Genomic DNA, 9,336 nt, shown 5'->3' on the forward strand with positions numbered 1-9,336 from the left:
TCTTTGTTACTGTCAAGGGTAGGTGAAGTCATCACTGAAGGGAAGAACAGGGGGAATCTGGAATAGTTTTCCATAAACTTCTGAACCCAGCGACCTATCCCATGAGGCTCCCTGAGGGCAGTTGTTAGGATAAATCATTTTGGGAAAACACTCGCTTCCTTTGCTTTTGGGTTGACAGAGAAAAGGAAATGGTCACAGGGCCAGCCTTCATCTGAGTGTGCTGCTCCTCATGCTACGGCTACAGAAACCATGAGAAATGTAGCCCATGAGGGAACTTCACCAGGGAGTACTGTGCACAGCAGCCACTCGGAAGCTTGGGTTTCATCAAAAGTGAGGACTGGAAGGGGCTGGAGAGAAGGCTCAGAGGTGAGAGCAAGCACTGGCCTTGCAGAGGACCGAAATTCACTTCCCAGCTTAGATAGGAGTTAGACCTTAACCCCAGATCCAGGGCTCCCACACCCTCTTCTGGCCTGCTTGGGCGTCCGCACTCAGGTGCACACAGCCACACACTGATATACACATAATTCAAAATCAAAATAAAGTCTTACAGATCTGCTAGAAATCTTAGGTGGGGTCACTTCTGCACTTTCACTGCAGAAAGTGAGCTTAGAGCAAAGGGTCTTAAGATTCTAGACAAAGTGGGCACCTCAAGCACTGCTTTTTTTGAAATTAAGCATCTGTGTGTGAGTGTGGGTGTGTCATGTGTGGGGTGTGGATGTGTGGAAGGCACCAGTTCCAGTTTCAGCCTCCGCCATGCAGCTTCCCCTGCAGAGCCTGCCCAAGAGGACCCGAGGTTGGCAAGGAAAGCCTCCTCTAACCTCCAGGGATGTCAAAGGCTTTCATCTCTGCAGCATTGGAGAATAGGCGGAGCAAATGGGACCACTTCTGGGAACTTCTTACACAGGGGCAAGAGGGGCAGGAAGGGGAGGAGTGGGAGGAGAAAGGGACAGGAGAAGGCAGGAGGGAGAAGGAGGGGACAAAAGGGGCAGGAGAGGGCAGGAGGGGGCAGGTGGGAGCAGGTGGGAGCAGGAGGGAGGAGGAGGAGACAGAAAGGGGCAGGAGGGAGCAGGAGGAGGCAGGAGGGGCAGGAGGAGTTGGGGACAGGGCTTGTCGATGGAGGGATGGAGGAAGCCCCTGTGGCTGTGTCTGAAAGCATCTGCATCTCCCGAATTTCCCACTCACATGAGGCCCCAGAGTGTCTATCTGCAGGTAGAGTTGCCCCTTATCCATGTGTAGGAGCTGCTGTCCTAAGTGTGCAAATGGATGTGGATATGGTAAGGAAATGATCACTTGGTGGGGTGATGGGTCTGAGAAGGACACGGGCTGAAGTGCCTACCCCCATATCCATGAAAATGAGACCCTGACTCACGTGCCTCCAAGAATGGAGCCTTGGCACTCAGAGCACTTTTTTGAAAAAAATTACTTTTTATTTTTTGTTTATGTTTCTGTATCTGCATCATGTGTACACATATGTGTGTTAGTGTTTCTGTATTGTGTGTACACGTGTGTGCTGGTATTTCTGTGTCATGTTTAAACATGTATGTGCTGATATGTCTGTGTCGTGTATACACATGTGTTCACAGGGACCCTCAGGACCTGCATTGGGTCCTCTAGAGCCGGTGAACAGGCCACCATGAGCTGGTGTGTATGCTGGGACCTAAGCTCCAGTCCTCTGCTTGGGCGAGCGTGTAGGTGGGTAGAACACTGTGAAACCATGAGAACGCGCGTGCGCAGCCCCAGCACCCACACGGAGCAGACAGCCAGCGCTGAGGGAGCCCCGTAAGCAGAGGAAAACAGAAAAGCTGCAGGGGGAGGCCGAGCCCCGAGGCCACCTTCTCACCCGTAGACGAAGCCCCACGCTAATACACACAGAGGTAAGTGTGAAAACAAAGCAGAGTACAGCTTCCCCTGAGTCTCTGGGTCTTTCTGAAGAGTCCTGTTCGGCCTAAAACATGGTCAGGTAACCCCAGAGTTGTTTGCTCTGGCATGACTGGTTTTCCTGGCGGTGTTGGGCTTGATTCCTGTGATGGGTGACGAAGGTGTTACCTTTGGGTGGTTTAGGGTGACATACACTTTGGATCTGGGTATTTGGGAGTGAGGAAGGAGGATCATGAGTCAGTAAGCAGCCTGGGCTCCCCAGGCTAGATCCCGACTCAAGAAACAAGAAACCCAGAACCTGCAAATGCCTCTGACCCCGACACAGGCGTGCACGGGCCCTTGCCGGGATGACAACACATGTGCCTTGGTGTGATCCTGTGAGGAGCATTCCTGAGTCACCCTCCTGAACCCGATGATACGGGCTTGAACTGTTTTAACCCCGGGCCTCTTGTGAAGCTCCCCTGAGCAGTGGGGAAAGCATGGAATCGAGGATTTCCTCACCTACACTGGCTGTGACCTTCAGCAGCTGACCTGCTTTAACCCTGGAGCCTCCGTGGGGTCCCTCAGGCAAGCTGCTGAGTGGAACCCCCTTCCCCATCTCAGAACCAAGGCTGGGGCAATGAAGAGCCGGCTAGGCTAGGCGTGGGTAGGGTGAGGTGGCGGTGTGCCAGTGTGGACCTGGGGTCACAAGTGAGGGCGTTGTCTCCTGCTTTTGGGTGGGTCCATGTGTGTGTTGGAAAGCTTGGAGATGCTGGGTGTCCTGGAAAGGGCGGGCCGGGGGCTGGCCTCAGGGAAGGGCTAGTTAAAGCCAAAGCGGATACACCCCCTTTCCCCTCCAGTGGTGAATAAACCTCACACGAGGGAAACACTTTTGCAGAAGCCTCAGAGGCCGGCTGGGTGGGTTGACCCCAGATTTCCTGGGCTGTTGAGCCACCCTGCCCAAACTCTGAGCTAGAGTCAGGGACATGAAGAAAACCTGGTGTGCTCTACTGTTCTGAGTGAGTTGGGACTGTGAGGAATAGCATAAGAATTTCTGTAATCCCGAGCAAGAAAGTTGGAAAGACTAGCTCCTCATGGCTGGGGCTGTGCAGATGGCTTGCCACACGGCGTGAGAACCCGAGCCTGGTGTGCAGAGCTCAGGCATGGCAGCATTCATGTAAATCCAGTGCTGGGGACGTGGGGCCCGGTGGACCCTGCAAACTCAGCGGACAGCCAGTTCAGACCAGCGAGAGAGCTGCCTCTAAGAGCAAGGCCATGGATGGCTCCTGAGGAATGGCATCTGAGGCTGGCCTCCAACCTCCACACACACTCACATGTATGTGAATCAGCACTCACGTGTGCTCTCCACTCACCATGAAGAAAGGGGTGAAATCAGCAACAGAGGTTGGGGATGTAGCTCTGTGGAAGAGCTTAGAATTGGGGAGGGGGGCCCTCTGGGCTTAATCCATGATCACTCCCCTTGCCCAAAAATAGCAAGCAACAAAAGAAGAAAGCAGACAGCGCGAGTGTCATCAAAAGCAAACACTCTCCAAACATTCAAACATCAAAAGCAAACATTCTCCAAGGACATCATTAAAAACCAACAACTCACAGGAGGGGAAAGTCTAAATCATCACATAGCTGAGAGAAACTTGTATCTAATATGTGTGTGTGTGTGTCTGTGCAATTCAATAAGAAGAAGATACATACTTATATCTGAAAGTGGGCAAAGCATGCATGTGTGCACATAGAACACTCATGCACATAAAACGAAGTATTCAACATCTTTAGCCCTCAGGAGAAAATGCAAGTAAAAAGGGTGAAATAGCCTTTCACATACACTAGAGTCAACACAATTTTCAAAAAACAAGAGAAATAAATAATACAAAGTGTTGGCAAGGCCGTGAAGAAGCCCCATGCCTTCCTTAAACATTTCCTGTAAAAATGTAAAATCATGCTGTAGTGAGAATTTTGTTAAAACAACAACCAGAAATGCTGTGTGACTATGTTTTTGTCTTAATCCCAGGTGTGGGTTCTTCAGATCGTCCACAGCAGCTGACGGTGGTTTTCTCGTGCTCTGGCAGGGGTGTGACTTTGCCAGCTGCAGATAGTTTACAATGTGGAAATCTGGGGACCGTGGTTGCTGGTTGGAGACATCCTGACGGCTGAAATCAAACTTGTCCCCAAGGAACTCAATGCCCTAATCAGCAGGAAATAGCCTAACGCTATCCATGCCCCCTTCCCCTCTAACCTCTCTCTCTTGCCTAGTGCTGGGAGGTTTGAAGGGGTGCTGTATGTAGGTAGTAAAAAGAACCCAGTAAAGTGGTAAGAAATTCAGTTACATAGACTGTTACATCGGGGAATAACCTGGCAAGTCCTGAAAAGGTTGAAAATAGTTCTGTTGATACCTGAGGCTTAACTTCGGAATTGCCTGCACTAGACTGCCCTGCGGTGGTAACAGGGGAGCATTTTCTTAACTGCTAGATGGTGTAAGAGGGCCCATCTGTGTGTGTGTGTGTGTGTGTGTGTGTGTGTGTGTGTGTGTATGTGTGTGTGTGTGTGTGATGCATGGCATTCCTGGGGAGATCAGAGGACAACTTGCCCCTTCTATCCTCTCGCTGGCTGAGTCCTAGGGATTAAACTCAGAATGTCAGGTTTGGCAGCAGCTGCCTTTACCTACTGAGCCATTTTGCTGGCCTCTGGGTTTCTTCTTTTGTGGTGCAGGGATAGGATTAGGGGCCTAACGAATGCTGGGCATGTACTGTCCACTAAGCTGTGCCTCTCGTCCCCCCAAAATGAAACTCTAACTTCATAGTCTCCCGGATGCAAAGGGACTCATTTTCTCTCCCTTTGTGGCAATACTGAGGGAATGTGTTCAGCTCGCAGTGACATGCAGGAAGGGTTCCCTGGGCCATTTGCTCCACGTATTCTTCCCACTTCCGGCCCTATCTCCTGATGCTCAGACAGGAGAAAACAGAACGTGTGAAATCACGTCACATGATAGGTAGCCAAGAAACCATTTTCAAAATTGCCTTTCTCTCCTAGTTCTTAAAACATTGTTTTCTAACCAAATTTCTATTAGAGAAATTCTCTCTTAGGAGAATTCAGGAATCTTCGTGTCAGCCTCAAGCATCTAGAACAGTAAATGAATAGATCACACTATAGATATAAAATATTTTCTAGCAGAATATAGATTAAATAGCTTCCTGTAAGGCTAGTGTTAAGAATACGGTGAAATTCAAGCTGAGGTCAAAGAGTTCAGAAGGATCCATGTTCATCCTAGAAGAACTTTCGCTGTAATGTCATGCAAATCTCTGGTGGTGTTGGGTCGGGGGAAGCAGGGCTCAGAGAGGTTGTGATGAGACCTGGAGAGCTTAGTCTTTCTCCTTTCTCAGAGGCTGACATATCCACAAAGTACGAAAATGTTCCCAAGCCATTTGTCTGCTTTACTGAAAAGAAACGTGTTTTCAGTTTCACAGACTTCAAAAAAAGGCTTTCCTTTCTATTCATTAGAAAACTTTTAGTCTATTTATTATAAAACACTGCCATGTGCTAGAAATTGTCCCAGGTACTAAGGAGCAGACAGCAGACAATCAGGCTTTCCCTAGAGTTCTCACACCATCCCTTATCTTCTACACTTGGGAGGGTCTTCCAGTGGGTTGAGGGAACTCTCACTCTAATTCCCTAATAGCCAGAACCCGAGGTGCCCAGCGGTCCCTGCCCTAGTGGGCACTCCCCTGGCTGCTCTGTGGCAGATGAGTCCTGCAGGAGCAACGGTGTGTGACTCTGAAGCTGTGCTCCCTTCCGGTCACTTTTGTAGGGTAGGGCTGTCTCGGTCCTGCCGGCAGACGCAGCGTGGGGGCGCTAAGTTTCCAGCATGGAGCGGGTCATTCTAGGGAGCGGACCTTCCAGACTCTGTCACGGGGTCAGAACCCGAATCCCCGGCTGCCATTATGACTCCACCTTGTGACGTACCCCACGCCAGATGTCAGCGAGGGGGTCCCAGAATCCCTCGCTCACAGAACCGTGAGCCATAGAATGTCTGTTATTTTTCTATGCCTGTGCCGTCAGATGGTTGATACCTGACCCCAGAGTTTTCAGAGGGCTCCCTATAGAAAATCCGTCCACACATTAAACACTGGAAAGGAAATGATTGTCATGGCACACGGCTGTAATCCCAGCACTCAGCGGGCAAAGGCGGGAGGATCCCTGCAAGTTGGAGGCCAGCCTGAACTATATAATGAGTTCTAGGTCATTCAAGGTTAAAAACAAACAAACAAACAAACAACACAAAACACTGGCCATTTCAAATGCAGTTTTTTTTTCTTTGTGTTGGTTTTCTGAGACAGGGTCTTATTGGAGCCCACCAAGCTGGCTTCTGTTAGACTCACTAAGCCGCCAAGGAAGATCGTGAGCTCCTGCTGTGTATACCCCCTCAAGTGCTGGGGTTAAAGGCGTGCACCACCCTTCCCTGCCTCAGCCCCTTCACTTCTGCTGGTGTCTTCCATACTGTGGGCCCGGTGTGCGTGGGAAAAGACAAAAGCAGGCACAGCTTTCTAACACAGGAGCGAGAGGGTGATCGCGACGGTAAAGATGAGGCCTCCCCTCAGCTGTGGCTCGGCAGTGGGCATGGCGACAGAAAACGCCTCGGAAGCTGCAGCCACTCAGCAAGACTATTCGCTAGTAATTTATTTTCCTTAAGGAAAGAAAAACATATCCCTGTAAGGTGCCAGCTCCCGACAAGCTGATTCAGAACCGGCCTCTCTCTGAGGAAAGATGTAATTACATCGTTCTAAAGTCTTTGCTACCTGACTGTAGTCATCATTATGGCTGTTCACAGATATTCTGGCTCTTTTCTTCCTGACCTATGGTGGATTAAAAGAAAGACAAAAAGGCTCCAAATTGGCTTTGAATCAGAGGATTAGACCCCTGCCTCTACCTCCCCACGAGAAAGCTGTAATTAGAAGTGTTCACCACCATCCATTTGTTCACCACTGGGGCCGGAGCACCAGGCCTCATGAATGCTGAACATTCTACAAAATGAGCTACTGCCGGGCCTGTTGACAATCATATTTCCCACCTATCTGAAGGTGGCACCACTCCGTCTGCTCTAGCCAACAAAATATGAGCGGAATCACTGAAGGTCAGAGCGTGCCACCCTTTCTGTGTTGGGGTGACCAGCCATGTTTCTGAACCGGCTTGCCCTGTCAGCACGGGGCTCACAGTGAAGATGCAACGAGTGGAATTCCTGGCAGTGTTTGTTACCTGTGGCCTGGCACAAACTCCCTGGCGTGGCTGTGACACTAGCTGGCCTTTCTCAGTCCCCATGGAACTTGGCCCTCTGAGTGGGTCTGTCTCCCATCAGACCTTGTAGGATCTTCATCTTCCTCACATAAGCCATGCTCACGGGGAGCCACCAGGAGCAGGCCTGAGAGAAAGGGGAGCCCCTGGCACACAGCCCAGGAGCAGCCATCAATGCTGCTGGGTGAATGCTTTCCCGTGGGCTGCCCGGCGTCATCGTGCCTCTGCCTGCCACCCTCATCCATGCTCTGGAAGGCACCCACTAGGCTGTTGGCTCCCCAGAGGGAACTTGCATGGAATCGTAGTTGGGTTTGTTGTACTTGGGTTGGTTTGCTTGGGAGAGGAGCGTAGATGTGTTTTTGAATGTCTTCTTAGAGAAAGGCTTCTCCCAACACCTGTCTCTTCCAGTGCTGGTTTTGCAACTGGTAAAGTGTGGCCATGTCCAACTTTGGCTGAGGACAAGGCACCTCCTGAGTCAGGACTATTAAACTCGTTGTACTTATAAAAATTCTGAGGAATGAAGTGGTTTTCTCCCTTCCTCACTGATGAGAAGCTTAATTGGGACAGGAACCCAGGCTTTCTGAATATAAAATTCCCTCTGAGCCCCTATGCTGCCTGGAGGCCGCCTATTACCAGCAATGGGCTCAGGTAATTTTATCCTGCACGATAAACTCTTCCCCGATTAGTCACCACTGAGTCCTCCTCTCGTCTCTCTTTTTCTATTTTCTCCCAGAAGTAGGCCGTGTGAAACTTTCCCCAATTCCTCCACTTAGAGGTAATTGCTGCTCTCCCACTCAACGGTAAAGAAATAAATAGTTGACTCCCAGCCCCCGCAAGGTACGTTCAGTGTTTCCTATACGCTGTGACACCGCGAGTCTGTTTTAAAAGCGGGAAGCTGAAGCACACAGAGCAAGTCCTTCAAACTGTCTGAAGGCTTCGTTAATGACCTTGGTGGGTGAGATTTAACCTTCCGTCCACCTGACTTCCGGCTCCTGGGTCTGTCTCCTGCCGATTCGCAAGCCAGGACTGTCTCAGTCCTGACTGAGGGAGGGGGACCCCAAGCATTTGAACAACCCCCAGCCTGACCACCGAGGCTCTCCACTCCAAGTGCTGGCTAGTCTCCAAAGGCCCGTTCCCTGGGAAAGCACCGCCTCTCCCAATTCAAGTCAGCCCTGAAGCGAGGGCAGCTGGAAATCTAAGTTTTGTCTTTTGGTCTGAGTGTACCAAGTGGCCAATAGTCATTCACCCATATATTTCAGCGTTGCCGTCGAAAAGCTAGTCCTGTCTTCAAGAGGGTCTCAGACACTGGGCGGATGCTCTGCCTGCACACTTCCGGTCCATCACTGACGATTTTAGTGGGTCCTCCGACAACACAACCACGAGTTTCTGTAATGTTCATTTCTTTTTCTTACTCTTCATCTATTCTGCCTTTATATCACAGTCGCAGCTTAAATGCAGCTCCTGTACTCCAGCAAACCTCAGGCCTAGGCAAGCCAGGGCCGAGCGTGTTTCCCCTTGAAGTGTGCGCGCATGTGTGTCACAGTAGCTGAGTGTTTAACTCCGTGACGGCACAGGGCGCTACACAGCAATTGTGGCAAAAAGGGGTTGGCTGGAGACTAGTGGTCCTAGAAAAGGGTCCGACCCGGCACGGCTCACAAGAGACCTGTTTCCACAGGCTTTCCAAGGTGGGGAGAGCACACCCGGTCTGAGCCCCAGCCCTCCCCACAGAGATAAGATCAAGCTAGGCTCCTGCTCTGGGCGGTGCGTGACATCTGTGTCCCTAATACTCATGGCCTCCAGCATGGTCACATGATGCACGCACTGTTTCCCTCACAAAAGCTGAGAAGTGTGTCTCACGTATTCTTCCAATTTTGTTTGTTTTTTAAATTCTCCTGGGTCCTTATGGTCCATTTGTCCTACTGTTGAAAACTGTCTACAAATTATCTAGATTTGTTTAAGTTCTGGCTCTGCAGGCTTTGATTTTACTATGACCAAGTCTTGCAAAAGACCCTGTAAAATATGAATGGCCAACATGTCATCATGATGGTATAAATTGTGTGCCTCAGTGAGGTACTATGAAAAACATATAGAAGAAATGGACGAATAGTGCCCATTTTTAGTCCAGCACTCAGGAGACGGCTAATGAGTTTTATTTGTCACCTAGCTCCACCCTTCCAG

This window comes from Meriones unguiculatus, chromosome 3, assembly GCF_030254825.1.
Source record: "Meriones unguiculatus strain TT.TT164.6M chromosome 3, Bangor_MerUng_6.1, whole genome shotgun sequence".
NCBI lineage: Eukaryota > Metazoa > Chordata > Mammalia > Rodentia > Muridae > Meriones > Meriones unguiculatus.